The sequence below is a fragment of the Triticum urartu genome, chromosome 1A, assembly GCF_056163025.1.
Source record: "Triticum urartu cultivar PI428250 chromosome 1A, HENAU_Tu73, whole genome shotgun sequence".
NCBI lineage: Eukaryota > Viridiplantae > Streptophyta > Magnoliopsida > Poales > Poaceae > Triticum > Triticum urartu.
Window position 1 is genome coordinate 51,730,277 of NC_141873.1, and position 13,012 is coordinate 51,743,288.

The window sequence follows — 13,012 nt, forward strand, 5'->3', positions numbered from 1 at the left end:
TTAGAGATTTTTCAGAAATTGCTATATGGGCCTAGAGCCCATCTCAAATTTCAGCAATCCCCCACCAGATCTCGAGTGCCCATTGTGTCCTCTGTCCAATTACTGTTTCAATATACCAGTGTTTCACTGAAGACCTGTTAAGGTTGAGCTTCACCTAGAGCAAGTAGTTACACTCCTTCACAACTGAACAATGGACTATGCCTTGAATTGTCAGTTTGGCGTAGAGAAGTTTCACCACATGTCTTACTAGTACTGGGCTGCCGAAGGCTGACCCCTCGGGTGGAGCATATAAGTCACACTCCTGGACAATTCATGAGCTTACTAGAGATCACCCCAATCTCATAGACTGTGACTAGCAGTCGGGCTCATATAGGCGTGTTCCTCCAAAGATCGCTCTGTAGGATAGCATCTTGCTTATATAAGCTTTGGAACACATTAAGACAGTAGTCATCCTACCATATAGTATCGAGAGTATTGCATCTCCAACAGAGTGGGTTAGTATAGTTACTGTAACACCCCGGATATGATTTACCCAATATGTACTCCAACTCTTGCCGTTTCTGGCGTTAAGTTATGTTATTTTCTCGGGTTCGGGTTTTGTCTCTGTGTGTTATTGTCATTGTCATGTTTTTCATTTCATGTCATCATGTGCATTGCATTTGCATACGTGTTCGTCTCATGCATTCGAGCATTTTCCCCGTTGTCCGTTTTGCATTCCGGCGCTCCATTCTCCTCCGGTGGTCATTTCCACCTTTCTTTCGTGTGTGGGGATTAAACATTTCCGGATTGGACCGAGACTTGCCAAGCAGCCTTGGTTTACTACCGGTAGACCGCCTGTCAAGTTTCGTACCATTTGGACTTCGTTTGATGCTCCAGCGGTTAACCGAGGGACCGAGAAGGCCTCGTGTGTGTTCCAGCCCAACACCCCTCCATTTTGGCCCAAAATCCTCTCCATCATCTAGAGCGTTCGATCACGATCGCGTGGCCGAAAACCGCACCTCATTTGGACTCTCCTAGCTCCCTCTATCTATAAACAGGTGTTCTCCCCCAAAATTTCCGGATCAAACCACCCCCCAAACCCTAGCCCCGCTCCATCCGCGCGCCGGACACGTCCGGTCCGCGCCGGACAAATCCCGCCGCCACGCCCGCGCCAATCGGCGCGCGACACGTGGCACACCCCCGCCACCGCCGCTCCGGCCCGGGAGGCCCAAGTCGGGCCCCCGCGAGCCCGTCGCCCGCGCCGCCCGGTGGCTCCTCCTCCGCCGCCTTCGACTCCGGCGCCGGCCCGCGCCGGCCACCACCTCGCCGCGCCGCCGCACCGGCCGGTGCGCCCTCGCCGGACCTCGCCTCCACGCCGCCCCATCGCCAGCGTCCCTCACCGCCGCCTCCACAGCGCCGCCCAAGTCCCACTCCGGCCGGCCCCCGCTTCCTCGTCGAGCTCCGGTGGTCAACCTCCTCCCCGGTGAACAGTTTCCGGCGAGCCTCGAAGTCCGCGCCCGGCTGGATCTAGATCTGGGAAAATATCTCGGTTGACTTTTGCCCGAAACCCTAATTATTTTGCCCATGTTCATCATGTCGTAACTTTGTATCCATAGCTCCGTTTTGGGCATATAGCATATCAAAATGTTCGTCTCAGAGAGCACATCATTTCATCTCATTGCATCATTTTCATTTGAGTTCATCTTGATGCCCTAAATGCTGTTGGAAGAATGCTATTTGAGATAATTGTCAGATCTGCTGCTCCAATTAAATATTTGTCATTTTTGCCATGATTATTGTGTGCATGATATGCCCCTGAGCTCTACATGTGTTTCGTTATATGTTTTTCCATCTATCCAGAGGTGCAACCCATGTATTTTTGTGATGTGTGTGGTGACTAGCACAAGCTTGCAAAGTAGAGCATTCATTAATGCTGATTTCAGGGACTTAGCAATTCCACTAAGTCCTTGATTTGTTTATCTCAATATGCCATGTGTTCATGTTGTTTCCTAGTGATCCGTGCCTCTTTTCAGGATGATCAGTAAGGGTGTTTTGTTAATCTTGTAGTGATCTATCCACCCATGTCTTTGTTTGCAATTATGGAGCACCCTAGCTTGAGTCAATCGAGCTCTACTTTTGCCATTTCGTGAATCTGAGCAGATTGTCTACTTGTTAGCGATTTTGCCGAGGATGTTGTAGTTGATCCGTGCATGCTATGTTATTGTTCTTGTCATGTCTAGCTTGTATAATGTGTATTATTGATGGGTGCATGCTTAGATTGTCATGACATGCTCTGTAGTGAGTGCATCGAGCTCGTAAACATGCCTACTTGATATCTGATTTGCATGCTCCAGTTTTTCACTAAGTCTGTGATCTGATTATGTTTTTGCCATGTTCACATGCTTGCAAATGTATTTTCTGATCCCTTTTGGATCAAGGTCACTAAGGGACTTTTGTTAAGCTCTTTGAATAGCTCCATGCCATGCTTTACTTTGCCATGTTCAGGTCCTGTAGCATATAGTTTTCATGCTCCAAAGTGTGCTACCTGATCTGAGATTCCAGACAAGTGTTAATTTCACTAAGTCTGAAATCTGTTTACCAAATGCATTCTTGCCATGCTTGTTTGAACCTGTTAATGGATGAATTGGCCGTAGCTCAGTGTTCCTATTTTGTTAAGCATCATGAATGGACCCCTGCCATGTATTTTGATGCCATGTTTGGCTGCTGTAGCATGTTCATCTTGTTGCATTTAGATGGCTACTTGCTGTAAATCGCAGAACGTGGTCATATTTGAATTGCTTGCCATTTCCAAACCGTAACTCCGATTCCGGTGATCTTTATATCGTTTTCAAGCGATTTCATCTCACCTTTACAGTGGCACACTTGGATTCCCAAGTTGAGGCCAGGTTCATTCATTCCTTGTCAAATCTTGCATATGCATCCCATATCGCATCCCGTATAGCATACCATGTTTGCATCATATTGTTTGAGCTTTGCACGTGGTTGATTGTGTCCTTGTTGCTTGTTTGTCTTGTTTGGGTAGAGCCGAGAGATGAGTTCGCTAACGAGGAGCCCGTTGAGTTTGCTTTCGAGGATCCAGTCAACTCTGACAACTTTGCAGGCAAGATGATCATACCCTCAAAATCACTACTATCTTTGCTTTGCTAGATGCTCGCTCTTTTGCTATGCCTATGCTACGATGCCTACCACTTGCTTATCATGCCTCCCAAATTGCCATGTCAAACCTCTAACCCACCATGTCCTAGCAAATCGTTGATTGGCTATGTTACCGCTTTGCTCAGCCCCTCTTATAGCGTTGCTAGCTGTAGGTGAAGATTGGAGACCGTTCCTTGTTGGAACATTATTTATTTGTTGGGATATCATTATATTGCCTTGTTATCTTAATGCATCTATGTACTTGGTAAAGGGTGGAAGACTCGGCCTCTCGCCTAGCGTTTTGTTCCACTCTTGCCGCCCTAGTTTCCGTCATATCGGTGTTATGTTCCCGGATTTTGCGTTCCTTACGCGGTTGGGTGATAATGGGAACGCCTTGATAGTTCGCCTTGATTAAAGCTTTTCCAGCAATGCCCAACCTTGGTTTTACCATTTGCCACCAAGCCTCTTTTTCCCTTGGGTTTCCGGAGCCCGAGGGTCATCTTATTTAAACCCCCCCCCCCGGGCCAGTGCTCCTCTGAGTGTTGGTCCGAACCAGGCAGCCTGCGGGGCCACCTCGGGGAAACTCGAGGGCTGGTTTTACTCGTAGCTTGACCTATCTGAGTGTGCCCTGAGAACGAGATATGTGCAGCTCCTATCGGGATTTGTCGGCACATTCGAGCGGTGTTGCTGGATTTGTTTTAACTTGTCGAAGTGTCTTGTAGAATCGGGATACCGAGTCTGATCGGAGTGTCTCGGGAGGAGGTCTATTCCTTCGTTGACCGTGAGAACTTGTCATGGGCTAAGTTGGGACTCCCCTGCAGGGATTTGAACTTTCGAAAGTCGTGCCCGCGGTTATGGGCAGATGGGAATTTGTTAATGTCTGGTTGTAGATAACTTGAACCTTAACTTAATTAAAATGAATCAACTGTGTGAGTTACCGTGATGGTCTCTTCTCGGCGGATTCCGGGAAGTGAGCACGGTGTTGGAGTAATGCTTGCCGCAGGTTGTCCTCTAGTTATCCGTTCGCGCTTTGCCTTCTCTTCTCGCTCTCTTTTGCGAACAGGTTAGCCACCATATATGCTAGTCGCTTGCTGCAGCTCCACATACTTTACCTTGCCTTGCCTATTAAGCTTAAATAGTCTTGATCGCGAGGGTGTGAGATTGCTGAGTCCCTGTGGCTCACAGATTACTTCCAAACCAGATGCAGGGCCTGATGATTCCGTTCCAGATGACGCGCTTGAGCTCAAGTGGGAGTTCGACGAGGACTCACGCCGTTACTATGTGTCTTTCCCTGATGATCAGTAGTGGTGCCCAGTTGGGGCGATCGGGACCTGTCGCATGTTGGGTTTATCTTTTATTTTGGCGCCGTAGTCGGGCCGTAAGTGTTTGGTTGATGTAATGCTATTTATGTACTTTGTTTGACGTGGCGAGTGTAAGCCAACTATACATCTCCCCTTTTATTATCTATATTACATGGGATGTTGTGAAGATTGCCTAACTTGCGACATTGCTTTCAATGCGGTTATGCCTCTAAGTCGTGCCTCGACTCATGGGAGATAGCCGCATCGAGGGCGTTAAAAGTTGGTATCAGAGCCTTCCCCGACCTTAGGAGCCCCCATTGCTTGATCGTCTTTAGAGGCCGAGTTGAGTCTAGAAAAAATGTTTTTAGTCATTTAGGAATTATATATCGAAGTGTTTAGGAATTCTTTTTACTCCCCAGTCTCGTCAACGCTCTGGTAAGGCATCCTGACGTAGAGTTTTGACTCTTCTCTTCTCAAATTTCACTAAAAAAAAATTAGGATCACGCGGGTATCTTGGAATCGTTCCGATGGTTTTGTGACGAGAACATTGTTCTTGGTGCCTCCTGTCTTTAGGGGTTGTGGCAGTGTCCCGGGGAGTTGAGCTCCGAGGTGTTGTCGTCACAATTTTATCGTTGCAGTTCTGGAATACCTGAGTTTAGTACGCCGACATCGAAAATCTCTTTTATGCAGTTCATTGGTGAGATAACCTCGACGCCACCCAGTACTGGGGCGGGAGTTCGGGAGTATCGCCATAACTTGTATAACGGATGTTTTTTCGAAGGTTGAGGTAGATGGTTTCCGAAGTTTTTCTCGGTTATGTGTTGAAGGATGGATAGAACTGGATGTAGGATTTGCTAGATTTTGGTGAGATAGTATGCTTCCCCTGTATCCCCAACACCTGATTGCATAATCGGAAAGGTTCGGGAGTTTCATAGGTGGGAATTCAAGTAGCTCTAGTCCTTCTTCCACGGATATTTGGTTTGAGATTGGGATTTCTTACCGAGTATTCGTTCTTGATCCGTACCTTGTTGATTTATTCCTCTACCTAAATTCTAAGTGGCTTCTCAATTTATGGATGTGTGACCATTTCAAGTGGAATGCATTCGTTCTTATGTTTGGATGTGAAGACTTTATGTTGCAATTTCAACCCGTTTTGATTCAGCTTCATTTTATCTGGCAATGTGCTAACGGTTGTCACCCTCTTCAGGATGGCTCCCGCTAAGAGCACCAATCAGAATCAGAATCAGGATCCGCCACCACCTCCACCTCCTCCGGAGGCATGGCAAGCTGTGATGGCCGCAACCAATGCAAACACACAGTTGATCATGCAAATTCTTCAAGAGCGCAATCAAGCGAACCAAGGCAACCAAGGCAACAATCAGAATCACTTTGCTACACTCAACCAGTTCCTTGCTAACGGGCCAAAGACTTTCAGCAATTGTGTTGAGGCAACTGATGCTGACGATTGGCTCGTGGATCTGTGCAAGCATTTCGAGTGAAGTAACGTCAGGCTGAGGACTTTGTCAAGTTCGCTTCCTTCCAACTCAAAGACCAAGCTGCAGAATGGTTCCAGCAGTACAAGGATTCCAGAGGAGGCCGTGTGATTACCTGGGATGAATTCCGTCAAGACTTCAAAGCTCATCATATTCCTCAGAGCGTGGTTGAAAGCAAGCGTGAGGAATTCCGTAACCTGAAGCAAGGCTCTTTGACTGTCTATGACTACAACAAGTTGTTTCAGAAGCTCGCCCGCTTTGCTAAGCAGGACGTCCCCGACGAGAAGAGCATGATATACCAGTTCAGGGGTGGTCTCAGAGAAGAAATTCAGTTAGCTCTTGTTCTCTTTGAGCCCTTGAGGTACGATGAGTTCTACAACATGGCATTGAAGCAAGAGGCTGCTCAACTGAGGTGTGATGCTTCCAAGAAGCGAGTCAGAGATGCTACTCCTTCTTCCTCTACTCAAGTGGCCAAGCAGCAGAAGTATTGGCTTCCTCCTCCTCCGTTCCGTCAGCCATATCAGCAGAAGAGCAAAGGTGGCAGTGGATCTTCCCACCCACCCAACCCTGGCTTTCAGAACAAGACTTCGTCTCAAGCTCCAAGACCGAGTGCTCCGTATCACCGTCCGCTTTCAGAGGTCACGTGTAACAAGTGCCAACAGAAGGGTCACTATGCCAACAAATGCTTCAATCAGAGGCGTCTTCCTCCTCCTCCTCCTGTGAGATCGGCAAGTACAGCTGTGGTCAAGCATAACCCCAAGCACGCCAAGGTCAACTTGATGAATGCAGCTCAGGCAGAGGACTCGTCAGATGTCATCATGGGTAACCTTCCTGTTAACGATATTCCTGCAAGAGTTCTTTTTGACACTGGTGCATCGCATTGTTTCATGTCAAAGCCATTTTTTACCAAGCATGAATTCGTTTCTTCTCATTTGGGTAAACAAATGGATATCGTTTCTCCTGGCAAACGTTTGAGTGCAAGTCTGGTAGTGACAGATGTTACTATCACCTTGGGCGACTACAAGTTCCTTTCTTCCCCAATAGTTCTTGGTGACTTGGACATTGATCTTATTCTCGGAATGGATTGGCTTTCTAAGCACAAGGCTCAGCTTGATTGTGCAGCCAGGCAGATTCAATTGACTCATTCGTCTGAGGATGTAATTGTCTTTGCCGCTCGTGATGATACCATTCGTCTGTTCTCTCTCAATGAGAAGGGTGAACTGGATGCTATCTCGCAAATCCCAGTTGTTTGCGAATATCAAGACGTCTTTCCAGAAGAACTTCCAGGAATGCCTCCGCACCAGCCAGTTGAATTCATCATCGATCTTGAGCCTGGTACGGAACCTGTGTGCAAGCGTCCTTACAAGCTCGGATCTGAAGAGTTGAAGGAGCTGAAGAAGAAACTCGATATTCAAGAGAGAATGGGTCTCATCCGACCTAGTTCTTCTCCGTGGGGTTGTGGTGTTCTTTTTGTGAAGAAGAAGGATGGAACGGACCGACTCTGTGTTGATTACCGTCCATTGAACAAGAAGACCATCAAGAACAAATACCCACTTCCCAACATCAACGAGCTGTTCGAACAACTCAAAGGTGCCCAAGTATTCTCCAAGCTTGATCTCCGTATGGGTTATCACCAGATTCGAATCCGTGAGCAAGATATTCCCAAGACGGCTTTCAGGACAAGCTTTGGTTCATATGAATACACTGTCATGTCTTTTGGCCTCGTCAACGCTCCTCCGACTTTCTCTCGCATGATGAACTTCATCTTCAACGCCTACACCAATGACTTTGTTTTGGTCTATCTCGACGACATTCTGGTCTTTTCGAAGAACAAGGAAGATCATGCCAAGCACTTGCGTTTGGTGCTCGATAAGCTCAGGGAACACAAGTTCTATGCCAAGTTCTCCAAGTGCGAATTTTGGCTCGATGAGGTTCTTTATCTTGGTCATATCATCTCTGCCAAGGGCATTGCGGTGAATCCTGAGAAGGTGTCTGCAATTGTGAATTGGGAACCACCTCAGAACGTGAAGCAACTCCGTAGCTTCCTCGGTCTCGCAAGCTACTCTCGAAGATTCGTTGAAAACTTTTCTAAGATCGTGAAGCCTCTCTCAAATCTTCTTCAGAAGCACGTTAAGTACGTTTGGTCTCCGGAATGTGACATCGCTTTCAACACCTTGAAACAGAAATTGGTCACTGCTCCAGTTCTGACTCCTCCTGATGAATCCAAACCGTACGAGGTCTTTTGCGATGCCTCTCTCCAAGGTCTTGGCGCAGTGTTGATGCAAGAGAAGAAAGTTGTGGCTTATACCTCTCGCCAGTTGAAGCCCAACGAGAAGAACTACCCCACTCATGACCTTGAGTTGGCGGCAGTTGTGCATGCTCTTTTGACTTGGAGACATCTCTTATTGGGAAGAAAAGTGGACATTTTCACTGACCACAAGAGTCTCAAGTACATCTTCACTCAGCCTAATCTCAACCTCAGGCAGACTCGATGGGTCGAAATGATTCAAGAGTATAATCCGAGTATCGAGTATACTCCAGGCAAGGCCAATGTGATTGCTGACGCATTGAGAAGGATGGCTTATTGCAACAGTCTGATTCTCAAGCCTTATCAACCCAAGCTTTGTGAAGCTTTCCGCAAACTTTATCTGCAAGTTGTTCCTCAAGGTTTCCTCGCCAACCTTCAAGTCTCTCCTACCTTGGAAGACCAGATTCACCAAGCTCAGCTTCTTGATGCTATGGTGAAGAAGGTGAAGATCGGGATTGCCAAGAGTCAACCCAAGTACAAGTGCTACCGCCTTGATGACAAGGATACTCTCTTCTTCGAGGATCGTATTGTTGTGCCCAAAGGTGACCTTCGTAAAGTGATCATGAATGAGGCTCACAATTCTCTCCTCTCCATCCACCCTGGGAGCACGAAGATGTATCAGGACCTCAAGCAGGCTTATTGGTGGACTCGAATGAAGCGTGAGATTGCTCAGTTCGTGAATGAATGTGATGTCTGCAGAAGAGTAAAGGCAGAACACCAAAGGCCAGCTGGTCTCCTCCAACCTCTTGCCATTCTAGAATGGAAGTTTGACCACATTGAGATGGACTTCGTGACTGGGTTTCCAAAGTCCAAACGTGGCAATGATGCTATATTTGTTGTCATCAACAAACTCACCAAAGTGGCTCACTTTCTGCCTATCAAAGAGTCTATCACTGTAGCTCAATTGGCGGAACTCTATACCTCTCGAATTGTCTCTCTGCACGGTATTCCACAAGTGATCTCTTCAGACCGTGGCAGCATCTTTACCTCCAAGTTTTGGGATTCTTTTCAGAAGGCCATGGGCACCAACATCCGCTTCAGCACAGCTTTCCATCCTCAAACTAGCGGTCAAGTCGAGCGTGTCAATCAGATTCTTGAAGATATGCTCAGGGCTTGTGTGATCTCCTTCGGCATGAAGTGGGAGGATTGTCTTCCATATGCTGAATTCTCCTACAACAACAGTTTTCAAGCAAGTTCGGGCAAGGCCCCATTTGAAATTCTGTATGGCAGGAAGTGTCGTACCCCTCTCAACTGGTCTGAAACCGGTGAACGTCAGCTTTTGGGTAATGACTTAAAAACAGAGGCAGAGGAAATGTGCAAAGTCATTCGAGATAACCTCAAAGCAGCCCAATCCCGCCAGAAGAGCTACTATGATAGTAAGCACCGTGATTTGGCTTTCGAGATCGGAGATCATGTTTACCTCCACGTCTCTCTTATGAAAGGTACTCGTCGCTTTGGTATCAAAGGGAAGCTTGCCCCTAGATACGTGGGACCTTTCAAGATCGTCAGCAAGAGAGGCGATCTCGCCTATCAACTCGAGCTTCCTTCAAACTTTGCAAATGTGCATGACGTGTTCCATGTCTCTTAGCTCCGAAAGTGCTTCAAGACTCCTGACCGCGCCGTCAACTTCGAGGACATTGAGCTCCAAGAAGATCTCTCTTATCGTGAGCACCCCGTTGCTATTCTTGAAGAGACTGAACGCAAGACTCACAACAAGTCAATCAAATTCCTCAAAGTCAAGTGGTCACACCATTCCGACCATGAAGCTACCTGGGAACACGAGGATCACCTCCGTTCTGAATACCCGGCGTTCTTTCAGTCCTAGATCTCGGGACGAGATCCTTTCGTAGTGGTGGAGTGTTGTAACACCCCGGATATGATTTACCCAATATGTACTCCAACTCTTGCCGTTTCCGGCGTTAAGTTATGTTATTTTCTCGGGTTCGGGTTTTGTCTCCATGTTTTGTTGTCGTTGTCATGTTTTTCATTTCATGTCATCATGTGCATTGCATTTGCATATGTGTTCGTCTCATGCATTCGAGCATTTTCCCCGTTGTCCGTTTTGCATTCCGGCGCTCCGTTCTCCTCCGGTGGTCATTTCTACCTTTCTTTTGTGTGTGGGGATTAAACATTTCCGAATTGGACCGAGACTTGCCAAGCGGCCTTGGTTTACTACCGGTAGACCGCCTGTCAAGTTTCGTACCATTTGGACTTCGTTTGATGCTCCAACGGTTAACCGAGGGACCGAGAAGGCCTCGTGTGTGTTGCAGCCCAACACCCCTCCATTTTGGCCCAAAACCCTCTCCATCATCTAGAGCGTTCGATCACGATCGCGTGGCCGAAAACCGCACCTCATTTGGACTCTCATAGCTCCCTCTATCTATAAATAGGTGTTCTCCCCCAAAATTTCTCGATCAAACCACCCCCCAAACACTAGCCCCGCTCCATCCGCGCGCCGGACACGTCCGGTCCGCGCCGGACAAATCCCGCCGCCGCGCCCGCGCCAATCGGCGCGCGACACGTGCCAAGCCCCGCCGCCGCCGCTCCGGCCCGGGAGGCCCAAGTCGGGCCCCCGCGAGCCCGTCGCCCGCGCCGCCCGGTGGCTCCTCCTCCGCCGCCTTCGACTTCTGCGCCGGCCCGCGCCGGCCACCACCTCGCCGCGCCGCCGCGCCGGCTGGTGCGCCCTCGCCGGACCACGCCTCCACGCCGCCCCATCGCCGGCGTCCCTCACCGCCACCTCCACAGCGCCGCCCATGTCCCACTCCGACCGGCCCCCGCTTCCCCGTCGAGCTCCGGCGGTCACCTCCTTCCCAGTGAAAAGTTTCCGGCGAGCCTCGAAGTCCGCGCCCGGCTGGATCTAGATCTGGGAAAATATCTCGGTTGACTTTTGCCCGAAACCCTAATTATTTTGCCCATGTTCATCATGTCGTAACTTTGCATCCGTAGCTCCGTTTGGGGCATATAGCATATCAAAATGTTCGTCTCAGAGAGCAAATCATTTCATCTCAGCGCATCATTTTCATTTGAGTTCATCTTGATGCCCGAAATGCTGTTGGAAGAATGCTATTTGAGATAATTGTCAGATTTGCTGCTCCAATTAGATATTTGTCATTTTTGCCATGATTATTGTGTGCATGATATGCCCCTGAGCTCTACATGTGTTTTGTTATATGTTTTTCCATCTATCCAGAGGTGCAACCCATGTATTTTTGTGATGTGTGTGGTGACTAGCACAAGCTTGCAAAGTAGAGCATTCATTAATGCTGATTTCAGGGACTTAGCAATTCCACTAAGTCCTTGATCTGTTTATCTCAATATGCCATATGTTCATGTTGTTTCCTAGTGATCCGTGCCTCTTTTGAGGATGATCAGTAAGGGTGTTTTGTTAATCTTATAGTGCACTATCCATCCATGTCTTTGTTTGCAATTATGGAGCAACCTAGCTTGAGTCAATCGAGCTCTACTTTTGCCATTTCGTGAATCTGAGCAGATTGTCTACTTGTTAGCGATTTTGCCGAGGATGTTGTAGTTGATCCGTGCATGCTATGTTATTGTTCTTGTTATGTCTAGCTTGTATAATGTGTATTCTTGATGGGTGCATGCTTAGATTTTCATGACATGCTCTGTAGTGAGTGCATCGAGCTCGTAAACATGCCTACTTGATATCTGATTTGCATGCTCCAGTTTTTCACTAAGTCGGTGATCTGATTATGTTTTTGCCATGTTCACATGCTTGCAAATGTATTTTCTGATCCCTTTTGGCTCAAGGTCACTACGGGACTTTTGTTAAGCTCTTTGAGTAGCTCCATGCCATGATTTACTTTGCCATGTTCAGGTCCTGTAGCATATAGTTTTCATGCTCCAAAGTGTGCTACCTGATCTGAGATTCCAGACAAGTGTTAATTTCACTAAGTCTGAAATCTGTTTACCAAATGCATTTTTGCCATGCTTGTTTGAACCTGTTAATGGATGAATTGGCCGTAGCTCAGTGTTCCTATTTTGTTAAGAATCATGAATGGATCCCTGCCATGTATTTTGATGCCATGTTTGGCTGCTGTAGCATGTTCATCTTGTTGCATTTAGATGGCTACTTGCTGTAAATCGCAGAACGTGGTCATATTTGAATTGCTTGCCATTTTCAAACCGTAACTCCGATTCCGGTGATCTTTATATCGTTTTCAAGCGATTTCATCTCACCTTTCCAGTGGCACACTTAGATTCCCAAGTTGAGGCCAGGTTCATTCATTCCTTGTCAAATCTTGCATATGCATCCCATATCGCATCCCGCATAGCATACCATGTTTGCATCATATTGTTTGAGCTTTGCACGTGGTTGATTGTGTCCTTGTTGCTTGTTTGTCTTGTTTGGGTAGAGCCGGGAGACGAGTTCGCTAATGAGGAGCCCCTTGAGTTTGCTTTCGAGGATCAAGTCAACTCTGACAACTTTGCAGGCAAGATGATCATACCCTCAAAATCACTACTATCTTTGCTTTGCTAGATGCTCGCTATTTTGCTATGCCTATGCTACGATGCCTACCACTTTCTTATCATGCCTCCCAAATTGCCATGTCAAACCTCTAACCCACCATGTCCTAGAAAACCGTTGATTGGCTATGTTACCGCTTTGCTTAGCCCCTCTTATAGCGTTGCTAGCTGCAGGTGAAGATTGGAGACCGTTCCTTGTTGGAACATTATTTATTTGTTGGGATATCATTATATTGCCTTGTTATCTTAATGCATCTATATACTTGGTAAAGGGTGGAAGACTCGGCCTC